Below are 17,912 nucleotides of genomic sequence, written 5' to 3' on the forward strand. Positions count from 1 at the left end.
TCAAAGCAAAGTGCTGAAAAGAACAGTGCAGAATGTGTGAAAGGACAGGAAAATTAACACACTGACTTAAATTTGGCCTCTGTTTTTCTCAAAGAAAGGGAAAAAGTCCTTTTATATGATACAGTTTCCATCACAGCCACAGAATTGTTATCCTGACCAGCCCCCAAGATGTTCTACACTGTGGTAACAGCAGTACTTTGTGTCACTTGCTATGGTAGTAACATGTACATGTATTGCTTCTTGCAAACTGAATTCAAGACAGCGATTCAGACAATCCTAATCCGTGGCTTCCATTGTTTAATTTTAAGCCAAAAGGTAAATTGGATTGTCAATGCTACCTTTTCCAGAAAAAAAGAAAAAAAGACACAGCTGTTACAGATAGGAGAATGCAGATGGATTATAAAGTTACAGTAACTGCTTCCTTTCTGAGCATTGGAAGATCCCTAGATGAAAAGTGCTTAGTATTTTATAACCCCTCACAGCAGGAAACGGTGCTCACAGACCCTCCATAGATGCACATAAATGTTAAGCTTAGACAACACTTTTCCTAGACTATTGCACCCCCATAAGCTCCCTTGTCACAGCTAACTCTGTGAAAGGTATTAACTGCCCCGTTTACATCAGGACGTCACTCCCGCTGTCTCACCCGGGGAGCTAACACAAGTAACACCTTTTTCTTACAAAACCCACAGGTGAGTAACTTCATTCTTATCCATCCACACTCCAACAGCAGTTCTCCTCAGATTCCTGTCACCCATCGCTCCCGCCGCAGAGGCGGGCGGAATTAAAGCGGTGGTGTTCTGCCCGTACCCACTGAACGGGAGGCTGCGCCCCGCAGCACCGTGCCGCTCGGCGCCTCGGAGCGCATCCTTCCCAGGCCCAGCGTATCAGGGAACCACGGCGCCGGGATGCCCAGGCCCAGCGTATCAGGGAACCACGGCTCCGGGATGCCCGCCTGTCCGCCTGGCCCGCGGAGGAGGCTGCGCGCCACAGGCCTGGCTCCCAGCGCGAGGGCTGGCTGCGCGCGGCCGCTAGATGGGGCGATGAAACAGGAGGAAGCCCGAGACCCCGCTCCGGGGGCGGGTGTCCCGGGACAGCGGGTCCGAGTGCTCTTAGTTCTCACTTGTATCAGCCGACAAACGCGATCAATGCTGTGCGATCCTCACTTACACACTCGGATCACCGAGCTGTTCCGAAAACTCGGTACTTAGAATCAACTCAGCTCTAATGCTCCTCCCGTGTCAGCATCCCGGAAGCTTCCGTCCAGGACCCCACATGGTAAATCCTTCAGGCCTAAGCTTTCAGCCTTAGAGAGCTCTCACCAGAAAAACTTCACAAGCAGTTCTTGAAGTAGGCACAGCGTCACCAGGACCAGCAGCACATAGAGCACAGGATTCCCTAGCTGGAGCCTGGCAGGTGTGCAGCCTCTTACGTGTGATGCAGTTCAGATGTGACAGGTGTGTCAGACATCTGCACAACCGCTAACGGCACACGGGCCAGCCAGAGCTTCCGCATCCGCCTCCTCTGGCATAGCCAAACTGGAAAGCATCCACTGCTCACAATAGTACACATGGATGCGCAGTCACTTTGTAAAGTATCCCAGTAAGCATTTTATAGCTCTGACAGCTATTACAGGAGGAAAGATAGGCCCTTTGGCATCCCTTTAATGAAATATGAGAATGCATTTTACTTTACTAGTCTCTGGTACCACTAACCATGTTTTCCCTACATGTGTGTGCATCAGCTGGAAGCACAGGGGACACACAAGTAGCCATCTTAAAGCTGCACCCTGAGAACAATTTATTTGAAAGGCAACAAAAGTCAGACAGGGATAAACCCAGAGCTCAGTTCTGGCACCATCCTCCAGAGCCACCATCACATCTCTCCCTCTGCCCGCCCCAAGTCCATTCAATTCACTGGTACCATTTCTTGGGCAAAGCATGCTCTTTAAACATCTCTGAAACCCCATTGTTCTTCAGTTACACAGGTAACCAAGTCTGCTCTGCAACAGCTCAGTGCTCGCTTTCCAGCAGTAGCACCCAGGGAAAAGATGCTCTGGCTTTCAGCTTACAAGCAGTACCACACAGCTTGGCAGGAATTTGGTAACCACTGCCCACAAAGTGTAGTGCCACACACCTTCCCCAGTCTGACATCAAGTGTTGTATGCAAATCAAGGTTTCTTTCTGCACTGTAGCAGCTGAGGAAGTTGACAGCAATAGCTTTTACTTGCAAACACCTTCCTTCATAGCAGTCAGGACACAGCTGTGGGAAGCCTTTGCACCTCCAGCTGCTTAGAGTTCCCCTCCCGATTGGATCTACTTGCACAAACTTCTTTAGGTGCCGCTATTCAGGTTACTTCCTTATACTCGCACACCCGACCAGCAGAAATCCTGTCAAGCGTTAGCCACACCACCTTAGTGCTGCTCTCTGCGCTGCCAGGGCAGCGGTTAGTGCACCAGGGCAAGACCAGCTCCGCGATGCTGAGCGGTGACCCAGCTCTGGTGCCCTCCTCCGGGCAGCGCGATTGCCGTGCCCCATGAAGCCCGTTGGCCACTAGATGGCGCTTCACACCAAGCTGTCACCTCCCATCAGCCCCGTCCTCAGAGGGGAGCGCTGGGCCGGCCTGGGAGGGTTCCTCTGCTGCTGGCGAGCACACGGGATACCCAGTACAACTCTCCTAGTGTCAGGCAAACACGAGCTTTAACGACAAGTTGGCTGCATGCGGAGAGCCAAGCCGAGCCCTGGCCGTGCCCTGCAAGCCCGTAGCGAGGCTGCAGGGAGCACGGTTCTGCCTGTGTTATTTAACAGTTGCACGAACCCTTTCAGTCAGCCCTGCTTAACAGATCCGGGCTCACTACAACAAGCAGCGCCTTGTTTGTCTGCTTTTAACTTGCGAATCAGAGATTAGAAAGTAAATCAGGACTGAAAACAGCTTGGAAGTAAATCTTCCTGAAAGGAAAGTCTAGAACTGATCCAAAACTGTGTGGAGCAAGGCTACTCTGTCCATGTTTAGATAACCGATGCCCTAATTCATCACAAGCCCTTCTCCGAGCACTGCCTTACTTCAACAGCTGTAGGTGAACCGGTTTTGTCTCTGGTACCATATTTGCCAAGTTCTTTAAGAGCTCAGAGTACAAGCGTGTCAAGGTCCTGCCCAAGGTGTGTCACAGTCAAAAGCCAAGACTTGAGGAAAGCAGAGATTACGTTGAAAGCCTGGATGTCATTTGGCTTCTTGTCACTACATAAACAAGCAATGTATCAGTAAGACAGTAGGGTAGGTCCATGACCTGCCAGCAGTGGGAGTCACCAGCTCCCCGTGGTTTAGCCACATGAAGGGGAGTTACCCAGTAGGCTGGAAGTGTTACATAGGCTGGCTCTTGCTTCTTGAGAGGAAGGAGAAAAAAAGAAAACCACCCTGCTTTTCTCCTGACATTGAACTTATAAGAAGCAGAAGGTACCTTTAGAAACACAAGCACATGCTTTAGCAAAAAGGAGAAGTATAATGCACACTGAGATGCTGGTCTGAGCACTGCTGTAAAGCTGGCAGCTAGTATTGCTGTTATCTGACCAGCTGCTTCTGTTTATTTTGTAGGAGATCCACCACATGATCTAACCTCTATACACAGGACTGAAAGCGTTCAGTCACTGCTGATTTCCAACATTGGAAGTTATGACACAATAGCTTAATAAAAAGAGAAAAATCACTGATATTGTAGTGACAATTTTTCTAAACTGAATTACGAAGCCCTTGGACCCACCTAAAGTGAGGTAGTTTCAGAGAGAGGTATCTTACCTTAGCAGAACACACTTGTTTCTCAACAGCGCATCATTGAAGTGCCAGTGCTGATCAAAATGTCAGTACATGACAAAACTCATGTGAGACTTGAGAATAATATGTTCTGTGTTTCCACACTTAATCCAGACAGTCCTGTACCCTAGAAGGAAGAAAAAAAACAAGCCCAAGCGGTTAGATTCCAAAAATATGCAGAATTACTATATGTGTTTTATCTATAGAAATTTTATACATTCTGTAAACCTGCTTTCATTAGTCATTAATGTTTACCAAATAAAGCTGATTTCATTTTAAAGGCTCAATCAATATAAAACACTTAAAATTCCTACCATTCCAGATTATTAAATTGTATTGACTACTTAAAATCCAATTTGTGTTTTGCCATATACTTCGTAGATGTAACATTCAGCCCCAGTGTCAGACCAACCAGTTGTACTCATTGGCCCCAGTGCCAGCAGAACTGGACAGAGCAAACGGATAATCAACCCCGGAGCAGAGTGGTTAACTGAAAATGGAAATCAATTGCAAATTTTCAATGGCTTAGTTCGTTTGGCTTGCCATTTGAAGGAAATCTGCTCATTGAGTTGCCGACACATAACCTGATCGCCATTATGGCAATATTAGCTGCCTGAGAGGACCCAGCTTCTACAGCCACATGACTGCAGGAGGCTCTGGTTTAGTTGTTCTTTTCTAGGCAATTAAAATACCAGCATTTATGAAGTCCTGAAAACATGCACCATGAATTATTAAAACCTGAAAGCAAGTTACAAGATATAAATGCCTACTGTTTTCAAAATCCCATTATTTTGGTGGGGCTGAGTCTTGATTCGAGTGCCCCTGTAAGTGTTGCCTGATCACAAGCAGGAAACTTGAGCAATCCCAGGCAAGGAGACAACCGCCTGTGTATCTGGCAAGGCTTCACTAGGATAGGTACCTGCGCTTTGCAGCACAAAATCTACTTCTAATTCCAAATAAAGTCATTTAAACCAAAAGCAGGGGAAAAAAGAAAAAGCAAGAAAGAAAACATAGGGCTAGGGAAAACATGAAATGTTTTCAGTGTAATATCAAAGAAATACAATTTAATTTTGCATGAAAGTTTGCCAGTTTACAACTTGAAGGCTGTTGAAAAGTGACAACAAAAACTTGGCTTCAGAACCCATATAAACTTTCCATCAACTTCTCGTTTTGTTCCCTACATGTCCAGAGCAGAGAACAGTGCTGGGGGTCAGGGCACCTGCCAGCCAGCTTCCACCACTGTGTTCCTATGGAGAGGTGGACTGCAGCCTCTTCCCAAGGAAAGGGTGCAGAGGGAAAATCTGGAAGGAAGCAGCTCTTTTGGAAAGAGCATGGGAAGTTCCCGCGGAAAGCATCTCCAGAAGGAAAACTTGGGAGGCCAGGATCCTGAGGGGATATTGGAAGTTTTCAGAATTAACAGAAGACCCTTGAGCAGAGGCAGCTCCGACTGAGGCACCAGCCCCACAGCACTCTATGCAGGGCTGCATGCATGGAGTAGTGAAGCTGAGAAGACACCCAGAAACAAGTTTTTTCTTTCTCCCCAGAGTAATTATAGAAAACACATCTTATATAAGCCTACAACATAGAATGACCCATAAATTGCTGTTTCCTCACATTTTTTGTACACCCCATCTCACGAGAGAGATCCTGTTACACTCCATGGCAGCCTGGTTTGTTTCTTCTCCATGCAGATGGGATTCCGAGACTGAGCATTGCTCATGATAAGAGTCATAACAACCACCCAGTTCCATATTCCCAGTAGAAGTGCTGGGGTTGCGAGTGGAGGCAAGCACTCTCACGTCAGCGATGAACTTCAGTGCTGGAAGTGAGCTCAGAGCGGCTGGAGTGGCTGCCTGCCAGTACTAATATGTACACAGAGGGTGTTTGCTTCACAGCTTCATCACATGTGACTCTTACCAAAGATACCCAAACAGCATCACCACACAGGCCTTCAGAGATTGGGCTAGCCTTGCAGAAATCTTTACAACAGTAAGAGGTGCTTTGGGCCAACAAAAACATCACTGCACACATTTAAAGCTTCAGAACACATTGGCTTCTTGGCCAAAGGCGGTGAGCCAATTGTTAAGCATGGAGGAAATTGTAGTTCAAGACAAGACCCAGGCCAAGTTGCGCTCAGGTCTGTCCAACTCTATGAAATCAGAGTAGCAAATAAGATTTAGGCCTACACACATCCATTGTCTTTATGAGCACAGTGTTTAATTAAGGTTTCTGGGGACCACCGGTCTCTCCCTTGTTCTCTTGACTTGTGCAATGATGTGTCCACGGTACTCCCAGTTCTATCCCATGACCCAAAACAGTGGCATGATAGTGAACCACTGCACATTTTCTAACTCTAGATAGGACGATTGATAAAATTACATAACAAAGAAGAGAAGTATGTGCTTCTAAAGAGCCAGGAAATTGTATTAGACACTTATTAAAAATACATATTTAGTTGCTCTCCAAGCTGCAGCTTCACTCCTAAGAGCAAGAAAAAAAAGCAATACACTTGAGTAGTCCAAGGCAGCTGACTTCACCAGCTTTTGCTCTGGGCTGTACCAGAAGGCACAGGCTTGCCCAAATAAACACTCGTGCAAGTCTCGCTCCCAGGAGACCCACCGCACTGGATACACGTTTCCATGTAACAGCATATAGCTTTAGTGAGCCCTATAAAAGGATTCTGAAATGAACCTGAATAAGTCCCTAAGATTATTACTCTCACACATACTCTCTTCGGGCAAGGAACTGTTTCCTACACACCCCAGTTCCACTCACTGCCCTCCCCCTCCCCCCCAACTCCCATTTTTCCTAAATTAAGGAGATTATTGGATCAGATACCATATAAAACAACAAGGCAGACTTTGCTAGATGTACAAAGGTGCCCAGATATCATTAATCTGCTGGTCACTGAGTCACCTCAGTGTATAACAAGCATTCCTGCAATTGATCTGTAAGTATACCACCTTGCACTTTCTACTGTTATAAGGTTTCATCTATTCCTAATATTTCAGTTCTTCTGGTTACCTGAGAAACAAGCAATTTTCCTGTCTCATCTGCAGTAGGAGACTCAGTGCAGCTCTGAACCACATCCTACACTCAACTCCATTTCTGCATTTGTGTGTAAAAAAAAAAAAAAAAAAAAAAGAAATTGGGTTCTTGAGGAACCCCTTCTGTGTTTCATCATACACACTGGCAGCCGCCATCTTCCTGGGAAAACTTGCCATCACACCTTAATCTCTATTCAGTTCCATTTCCTACTTCAAGAGTTGGTTTATTGAAGCTGTTTCCTATGATCCCAACAAAAAAAAAAAACCAGAGATGAAAACTCTCAAATTTTGATCCAAATTTGAACCAGACTGTTTGCAGTTCAAGACTATCTAAGCAACTACTGCTTCAGTTTCTGTTCCTGGTTGTGGCCAACTATAAGAACATCAGGACTGTCTTCAGAAGATTACCAGGTTACTCTGGAAGATGAAAGATTCAATGCATTTTAAAGAACCCCCAATGCTTGTTATCATACCTCTAAACCTGATATTCACCTGTCATCCGAGAAAGCAGAATTCCCTAGTGATGAACACTTGGCAAGTGGTGAGCCCTTTAAATAAAACAAAAAACCTAAGCCACACCTAAACGTGCTCTGCAAACAAATAACCATCACAAGATCAGAAATGTAAGCTGGACATATAAATTAAGTCATTCACTTTCAGAAGGAAATCAAGAATAAAAATTGATCTAGCAATATAAATACTGGAAGTAATAACGGCTTCATGCGGTGTCTGACCTCTCGATAAACTGCACTGCTAAATGATCCCCAGCTTCAGAGCAGTGACAGCATGGCTTGGAGGGCAAGACAATGCTTCTATACCATACCCATGGGCAAAGTAATTTAGTCACTGTGACTGAAGTCAGACTTTTGGGGGAGGAGTTTGTAGACCCAAGGAGATCACTCCTAGTACACATTTTTTTGAGTCTGTATCCATCCAAAGTACACAGTGATTCCTCTGATCCAGAGTTATAAATCCAGTCAATTTTATTCCTTGAAAGTGTAACTTAAAATCCCTACAGTTACTACATTTTTTAACAACACGCCTATCTTATACACAGTGGTGGAATAGAGAAAGATGCTTTAGAATGGCTTTCAAGATTGGTGCCATTCTCTATGGCAGGTTCTCCATCATGCTTCTTGACAAGATCAGAGAGAAAATAGTTAGAATTTTGTTGATGGGGAGGATGGGGGAAGGAGGAGAGTAGAAACCAAACTACTAAAAAAAAAAGGTGGGGGAGGAGGGGAAACACCCCACCACCGAGATACAAACCAGTAAGCAACAGGACAGGAGAAACCAGGAGTTCAGTAGTACCAGGCCAGGAGAACAGAAGAAGTAGGGCATGGGACCAGTACTCTGGGGCTTCTTTTCTCCTTCAGATTTATGCAGTCAGTAGTTTGTATTCCCCAGGAGGCCTGGAGTATTCCTTTCAAGTCTAAAATTAGCTCTTTGAAAAGGGAAGTGTTTGTTCAGGAACAAACTAGTCCTACAATTCAGTGCATGAACTCTGAGACAAGCTGGACCCCAAACTAGTTCTCCTGTGCCCACAAATCCTTTTATAACCTGCTGCAGAACATAACTACTACACATATACGTGTGGCAAGCTCCAGTCAGGATGCATTTCTGGATAGACAATTCCCCACAAGCCAGCACAAGCAGCACTGAGGCCAAATTTCCTCCTTGTTCACAGATCATTACAATTTCTATCTATTCCAGCATTTCCTGCACGTGGATCTTATGCCTCTTCTCACCTGGACTGAGGAGACAAATTCTAGTGGATTCCAACAGGGACTCTCAAAAGAAAATGCAAAGTAGCCCCACAGAAGCAGCAGAAACAATCCTAAAATATCCCTTCAAGATTCCCAAATATTTTCTTCTCTTCTGAAGGTCATAAAGCAAGGGGACAGTAGCATCTTTACTTAAAGCTTTTTTCCAGATCGTGACCAGATCTGTCAGTTTGAGACTTTGTTTATTTGAGGGTTTGTGAAATAGTTTGAAACACATTGTTAGTGAAAGCCATAGAGGGCAGGCAAAGAAAAAAAGGGGTTAATATTAAAGGAGTGAAACCTATGCAGCTAACCTTTGATCAAATGCTGAAAAAGCTTGGTTTCATGATGTTGATTGAGGAATTACAGCGCTTGACACGTGCACACATCAAATTTTATTCCCCAAGTTGAATGACTTTAATATTGACTTTTACAAATGTTGTGAAGACAAAGTTATGCCATGCTTTGATGTCTCTCTTTGTTATAATAAATTCCCTGAATTCATTTAGATGACCTTGATTTCTTTCATGTATAAAAAGGGCAAAGTTCCATCCCACCCTTGTCTTTTAGCCCTGGAATAGCACAGTTTTACTTGATGTAATTTCAGTTGAGAGTCCCCAGAACACCAAAACCTCATTTATTCATTCACGGATGCCCTGACCAATCCCTTCTTTATGAAGGGATTCAATTCGGCAATATTCTACAGGAAGACCAGCTGAGAAAATATTTTAAAATAGAGTTTTCCTACCTTGTCTTTATAATGTCTTTCCCATGTGGGGGCACACATTTAGAGAACTGCTGGGAAGCCACTGCCTTTTACCTTTATTTCCATTCAGGATAAAACAGACTTGTCAAACTGTAATGAAGCCTTCAGCATAGCTCAGCAAATTGAGGATAAAGCACGAGCCTAATAAAGAAGGGAAGCTCAATGTTGATGTTCTCCCCACGTGTGGGAGCAGCTAGCAGAGATGTTTGCCACAGTAAGAGGAAACATATCCAGAGCTTCACCAATCTCTTAAGGGTTACGAGTGCCGACCACACAGAGCCAACTCAACTTACCGGAGCATCTCTTGTGATACTTTTGCTCAAACACATAAATGTTGTGGTGCTCCTTGACCTTGTGCCACTGGGCTTTAAACATCACTCACTCTGTGCACCCTGCTCACAGATGGGGTACTCCAGGGCCACACATCAATGCAGTCCCCCACGACAAGTTCACACAGCTGCTGACAACTGGTGGGTCAAGTATCTCACATGGAGATGACTTGAAGAATGAGACATTCACACCACAATCCTGATTCAGTTAAGAAGTGAAATCCCATTGACATCTTTGGGGCAAGAAAGAGTTACACCATGATGTCTGCTTGCCTTCATACTTGAGATCAAAAGTCTTCCTGAAACTCTGCTGGTTTTCTAGTCAAGCTGCTTACAGTTACTGGTGAAGCCCAAAGATAAGAGTGGGGGAGCGAGAGCAAGGTACCCACAGAAGGGTTTCCCCATCACCTCTGGGGCCAGGACTGTGCCCATACAGCCGGGACTGCTCCATCCTGCTGGCCTCCCAGTTCTACACACAGCACTATTGCTGTCTCAGTAAGCCCAAATCTTACAGCCGTGTGCTAAGTACAGAAACAATCAAACACCACTTAAAATACAACATCCAGACCAGGACTTAGTTCAAGATCCATGAACACTTCCATCAGCTGCAGCCAGCTGGCAATCCGAAAACCAGGAGAGCTGCTCTTACCCAGAGTTAATCCAGCCCCCAAAGCAATACTGCGTCACACGTACTAGGAGTTACGACTAATTGGGGCTACGAAAGCCCTTTCTAAAACAGCTTTTGTTTTTCATGCTCATTCTGTCAGAATGCTTGTGAAATATCACCCTGGAGTTGACTGCAGATATCTGACCTTAGGAAGGGCACTTTAGAGCATTTATGATGTGTTAACTAACACAGCACAGACCTGCCAAGCCGTGGAGTTTCTGTGCCACGCTAGTAGGGAGCTCCAAGCCAAATGGCAAGGCCCTTGCTCTATTTCTTCTTCTCATTCAGCACTTATCCGCCTGCCCTCGCTCGGTATCAAAAGGCTTATAGAATAGAAACCACCCGTCACGACAAGAGCGAAGGAGAAACTGCTGCATTACAGCATTTCAAACACATTTTAGTTTAGGTTTTGTTTTAAAGGAAAAAAATAAAAGCAAATACACACAAAGGCTTTTTGCTTTTAAAGAGAAAATAAGTACACGGAAAGGCTCTTTGAAGGTCTCAGGAAAATACCCAGACAGAAAACAACTTTGGTTCATAAATATTTACTAACACAACTCTGTAGCTATATAATGTCTTTCAGCCTGGTATTTCAAAGTACTGGTTCCTGTGGTGAGCAGTGTTTCTTCATGCTCAACAGCATCCCTTCCTGAGCTGCCCAGTTTATACCATGAAGTCCCTACATTTAAATGCTCTTGTATCTGCTTTAATGGGTTTTTCAAACAGAGGCACAGACGGTGCATCGACTGTTGCAAGTAACAAGATGACACTCAGGTACTGAGCCCTCAGAGTTTTGACTTCCATTAGAATCATTGTGCCAAATATCTTCCTCTGCATTGCAGTAAAATATTTAAAGATGGCCTGTCTTTAAAGTCAAGGATACATACAAAATAATTCCACAGATAAGATAAATTCCTCTATTTAATAGTAGATTTACACCAGAAACAGTCCCATCTGACTTGAATTGCTGATGGGCTGAAATAACAAACTCCAGAAGCCCAAGGACAAAGTTTTGATTTGATGTTAAACAGAGCCAAGGTTTAGGGTGTCCACGACAGGACTCCGAACCATCAGGCACTGACCTAAATTTCAGAGAAGAGTCGCAGTTGCACTGACCAGCTAATGAAAACGTCCGGGTATTATAAGACATCTCAATTCCTCTATCCCCTTCACACGTGAACAGCCATGGAAAAGTGCCATTTCATTTCCTTCACACTTCTTTTTGTTGCTGTTGATAATACAAACTTTTAACACTTCCCCAGCTTTGCAGAGGTACGCTAAATTGCTTTGCAAGATTCTGGCAGGCATACAGCAATTTATTTAGCTAGACGTTTGTCGCACGTTGCCTGAAAGCTGCTTCCCACCAGGACATTCCTTCCGAATGAAATACTGTCTTATGCCTCCCACCCCAAAAAGCAAAGCACAACTGTGGGGAGAAAGGCTGTCACCTCGTAACTGCAGCTGGTGTAAGGCCAGAAACCGCCTCGCAGGCTGCGGCACAGAGATCCCCGGTGTTAACTGAAGCCTGGCAGGCATCTTCACATTATAAACTCAGAAGGGTTGAATTCCTGGGGAACTATTAAGGTCAAATTAATTTATTGGCTTCTGTTCCTTGGATTGTGTATGTGTGAAGCTATAACCTAGAGTTTAGTTTCACCAGCATTAAATACCCAGACTTTCTTCTTAATGGACGTGGCCATTTGACAAATTAACCCTTCTGCTTTTTCCCCTTCCCACTCTTTTCCTTTTTGAATACAGGGTCTTCCTTTTTTAAAAAAAGGATAAATAATAAGAGTCTACAAAAACAGTCACAGCAGCTTAAAACTCTCCTAACACGCAGATCAGTAACACACCTTTACTGTCATGTTCAACAGCAACATAGTTTATGTCCAAATTTGAAAGGATTCACATGGAAAAAGCAAAAGAAAAAAGGTAAAATATAGACAACAGAAAATGCACAGACTAGTATCTAAAGAATGATTTGCAGAATTGTTTCTCATAGGATTTCAGCAGACATTTGATTAGACTTTTCAGAAAGCTAATGTAGGTTTATATTCCTGAGTTTGATCATTGTGTTCAAAGGATTTCACAACAACCTATTTTTGGTAGGCAAAAGGACCAATATACGTTAATGGCTGGACTTGAAGATCTTAAGCTCTTTTCCAAGCAAAAGGATTCTATATGCTAGGGATTCTGTGCTACTGGTTAACTGAAATCGAGCTTCCACACAAAGCAGCTGTAAAGCAAACAGCAAGAAAAATAATCCCCAGTAGTTACTGAGTTTCAGATTAAAGTATCTCTAATCCCTCCATGCTGGACTGTGCCAGATATGTTCAGGTGTAGGATAAAGGTGACACACGTAGCCTCTGTACCTGCAGTTCCAGGTACACCTCAGCCCTGGATGGTCTTGTAGCATGGGGCAGGGAGCACATGTGTGAACGAAGCCCAGAATCATCCGATTGACTCCACAGCTACAATACTGGAACTTTTGTTGCCTCAAAAAAGACTAAAGTGAAAGAATGTTCTTCAGACTCAGAAAACTTTGCAACTGTCAGCTGTCAGAACTTGGAAAACTCCAGTTTCTAAATTCTCTCCCTCTCCATCAATACGGCTTCGTAAATTCTAGATTCAAGAGAAACCATTTCAAATAGTAATGCAAATCAATGTGCTGTGAAGCACATTCTTGTCCTCTTACTGCACGTTGCATCCCCATCAAACCACACAAAAAAACCTCCATGCATTCACAATTAAAATAAGCAACGTTCAACACCTCCATAGAAATCCATGTTTAGAAGAAATTAATACTTATTACATTGACAATTTACAGTACAACAGAAGAATTTTCAGTATTATTTCCAAGGCAGTGCCAGAAGGATGCTGAGAACTTCCTTGTTTTCAAACTGAGCTGACACAAAATGCTAGTTTCAGCTCCACAACCATAGTTACTGACAGTCATTCAGGTAAAGTTGGCTTTATGAATGTTCATGTCTTTTTTCCACTTTTACTATATACACATAAAAGGCAGTCAGGAATTCTCTCTGCTTTGCCACCCTAGCAATAGCCATTTCATTTTGAGAATTTAGTCCCATAAAGCCATTAAGAAATACACATTAAAATTGTGCTTCCTCTAACCTTAATTCATTTATTACAATGTTCTCTTAAGAGAGACCTGAATCTGGAAGCTAACCTGCTTCCTAAAGGCCCAACAGAGGAGTCTACATTAAGGCTCAAAGCAGCAAAAAAATCCAAAACCAACCCTCATCATAGTACCTTTTATGTTACCCTTATAAGCAGCCTAGTGTTGTCACTCTTTGTAACCAGAAGTAACCCAAATAAACTCCACAGAGGAAATGAGAAGTAGCTGCTAATCAAAACACATGGGTTCAGAATCAGCTGCTTTGACTACAGTCTGAACTTCTTTATGTTGTGATTACATCAATCCCCACTACAAGATACAATTTTTAAACAGGAACAGAATACTTGAGACGTTTTGTTTCATTAGGAAGCATTTCATCCCACTTATTTTCCTCTCAAATGTTGAGAAATCCGGATACAGCATCTGCAGTACTGCCAGGGTCTCCTGGCAGAACTACAATATATAATAATACTAATAATAATCAGCCCAGCCCAAATCATCAGAGCATTAAAGAAATCTTTAACCAGACTTGCACACCTCAAAGGATTCAACTAACCTAATGAAAAACTCTGCACACCTTCAAGCTGCCACCTCAGAAGTTTGTCTTTGCCTTCTAAGGTTTATTTAACATTGCCAAACGGCCAGACCAGCTTAGCACCAACACATATCAAAAGCATATAGGTCCAGAAACAAGCAGCTGTATCTCAGCTTTAGCTACAACCTGCTAGGTAAAAGACAGACACAAGATACCTATAAATCCTACCTACAAAAGCCCCACTTCTTTGAGAGAGAGAAAATGGCTACCAAGTTCCTTTGAATCCCAAACAGAGTTTATTATTTAGTAGCCTGAAACCAATAATTAACTGTCCAGTACTTTGGAAATATTGATCCTTAAAGCTCATTTCATTCTATTCAAAACCTACTTACTTAATTTCTGTGCTTGTTACACGCATTTGAAATTTTAACTACCTTAAACTAGTACAGGGTTGCTATCTTCAGCAAAGCCATATGAGGCAGTTTCATTTTCTTACCATTTTTCACTACATGATACTGAAACAAATTACTCCCAAATATAACCAAACTAGCTACATATTTAAAGCAGAAAATAGAGAATATTTCATAAAAGTCTTTTGTTCTCTAAGAGGAGAAAAGAATGGAGAAAGTAAAGTCACTCTGAAAGATTCAATATTACTCATGTTGTCTTTGAAACACACATGAAAACCAATATTAAAACCACCTATTATTGAGTAAAACTTACGTTGCAGCAGAAAATGCCTTCAACAGAAGCTCCTGTGTACACCTGAAGACTTACTCATCCTAAGTACAAGCAACCTTTCTGGAGTGAGAGAAAAAGAACCTCAGCTTGTTTGAAATACAGATTATCACTTAGATCCTCAGCTGCTGCAAATCAAGGTAGCTCAAGTTATTTCAATTCTCTTTGACTTTAATGAAGCTCATTTTGAGTTAGACCAGCTGAGGACTTCCCTGTAGATGTATTTACTTATGGAGCCCTAATGCAATGAATCATTTAGGGAACAATGCTCCTGTCTGAGAACTGCATACCTGGAAGTCTGAAGCCTATCTGTGACCACAGAAATGGCCAGGAGCTGAAGTTGATTGTGCAGTTCTCGGTCATATTTGGTTTATATGTGTCTTGCTTGCTTAAAAATCAATTATATGTTGTCTTGCAAGAAAATTGTTATATTTCTCCAGAAAACTAGGTAGCAAAAGGAGGCATGGAATTTTAAGTCCACCTCCCTCCTACAGTGATAGCGAGGATACGTAGCCAGCAACACAACATAAAGCCTCTAAATGCCTCTATGAGGTTCACTGGCCCAGCTTCACACATCCAGCCAAAACTCACCGCTAAGAATGCGGCTGCCCCAGGGGTTCCTATGATAGAAGTGACTCCAGAAGTGGTCCTTTGCTCCATCAAAAGGTTCCTTCTATCCTTTACCCAGAAAATAACTTTATTGCTTTCTTAAGTGACTTAGATGCTCAAAACACCTAGATGGTTTTAATGTTTATATTAAACACTACAAATAAAACTAACAGGAAAGATACTTTGTTACATTTCAATAAACAAAAGACATCCAAGACTGAGTGATCAATTCTGCCTACAGATACCCTGATGTAAAACAAAAGACTGGGCCTATTTGTATGACAGGACCAAAAGCCACCCTTGATCTGATCAGATGTAACTGTGAACAGAATTTGGCCTAGAGGTACAGAGAGTCCAGGTTTAACAATCTAGCTTTATCCTCCCAAGCAGTCCGTGCTGCACAGACAAGCGCAGTAACATGCAGGTTTGGCAAACAACGAACTGCTGGAGAGGGAAATGTCCCAGAGCAGCCTGCAATCACAAATTGTCACTGTTCAGGCTAATAAGAACAAGCACTTAGCAAAGTTGATGCAGAGAACTAGACTGATCTTTACATGGTAGCAGGTGACAGCAGCGACAGAGACATTTATGGAATTTGGAACAGTACATGGAACAAGGGGACCACCGTCCTCCCACTGTGAGACTGCCTTAGGCTGTACACAGCAGCATCAGGCTTTAATCTCTTCCATGTTGCTCAGAACTGAGACTGTAATCAGTATTAGATAAAGAGGCATTTTCATATTTATTTATGTTCTGGGTGGCAGAGAAATACATGCCACCATTTGAAGCCTTAAAAATCAGATGTGCTGAGGGTTTTGTGCATGTGTCACCAAGCATTAATGAAAAGGATCTCTTGCTAATTTACTAAAAGGCCTGCTAGGCAGTTATAAACCAACTTCATAACCATCTGTTTGTGATGACTGCTCCTTTTCCTCTTAGATGTTGCAACGCGCAGAGAACCCGACAGCAGAATACCTGTTGGGATCCTCATTCTGCTGCATAGCTAGAGTTCATGGCTTGCCCTTCTCTCACAGTCAGCTACCAGCAGTAGGCCAGGCCTTTGACTCATTTGGCCTTTCCCCATGCTCCATGGCCCTGTCCATTAATTTCACTGAGCTTATACAGCAGAACAGAAGAGTCGGAAAGAACATCTCTTACCACAGAAGACCTGAAATAACCATCACTGCTCCGTGTCTGAACGAGAAGTTGAGAAAGAGTAAGAATAAGGATGAGAATGGGGGATGAGAGAGGAATGGTTTGTTCATTATTAGACCAGCACAAAAGGAATGGTTAGAGTTTATAAATGTTTGCTTTTTTTAAATAGGGTGCTGAAAGGCATTTTGCAGATAAATGCAAACATAAAGTCCTGAAGACCTCAAAATCCAAACATTGCCTTTTTGGCCAACTGTTCAATATGATGTTGGACTGTCCTACAGGTTTCCCTAGAAGAAAAAGATTTGTCTTAATGACCATTGACATGTCCAAAAACTAAGACCTGATCTCTTGTATTATCCTCTGACCTGTGCTAGTGAATGCAGTAGAGTTGGATGCAGATGCTGTACAACAATGCCCTACCATAGTGTGACTTAAGAAGCTCTATGGACTGGAAATGTCAGAGTGCCCTGTGTAAGTGCGCTGAAGGGGCCCAGTTAGTGCAGAATGCTTCTCTTGAACCAATGTAGCATAGAATACCTATCCTTTTGGGTCTGCTTCCAATTTACTGATTGGTACATCAGAAAATGATCTTGATCTAAAAAGACTAATGTGGTGGCTTTCTACCAAGTCTGAGGAAATCAATCTCCCCCCACAGTGGTGTCACTCCCAATGAAATTCTGGACACACAGCGAAACGTTCCCAAGTTCATTCCACGAGCCATTTCCTGTTTCTGAACCCTTGTATTCGCATCCCTTCTTGGAACTGAAACCTGGTGGTGAGGTATACAAGCCTAGAGAACATCAGAGACAAAAAGTACCTAGCATGATTTTCCCTTGTATGAACTTGACAATCTTCTAAGAGTTGGTAGTTCAGGGGCTGCCAGAGCTGGAGAATGCCTCTAGACCATCAACAGATTGATCTGTGAACTTGGTAAGCGTAGCATGAACTCAGTAAGCATAGTACTGGAGTTAGGACCAGATCTGATGTTATTCACCATACCATATGCATATTCATCAATATTAACATGTCCTACCTCACCTGTGAGCTGTGAACATGAACTGCAGAGGCTGTATTTCACTGCTTAATGCAAGTGAATGATATAGAGCAAGCCACCCACCTTGGCACCCTTACTTTGAGGTAGTTCATAAGAGCTCACAGACCTGTAGCACAAGAGCTTTTATCACGATGCGTGCTCTTAATGAGCAACTCAAGCACCTGAGAAAACACAGCCTATTCAGCAGTTACAAACAGCCATCACTCTTGGATCTTCTTCTCATGGTTCAGTGATGTGGTATTTGGCACAGCTGCCATACGCAGTCAAAAGCAGCAGTGTTGCCAATGTAGTGTTTGGGTCACGAG

Source organism: Gallinula chloropus, assembly GCF_964237585.1.
Source record: "Gallinula chloropus genome assembly, chromosome: 13".
Taxonomy (NCBI): Eukaryota; Metazoa; Chordata; class Aves; order Gruiformes; family Rallidae; genus Gallinula; species Gallinula chloropus.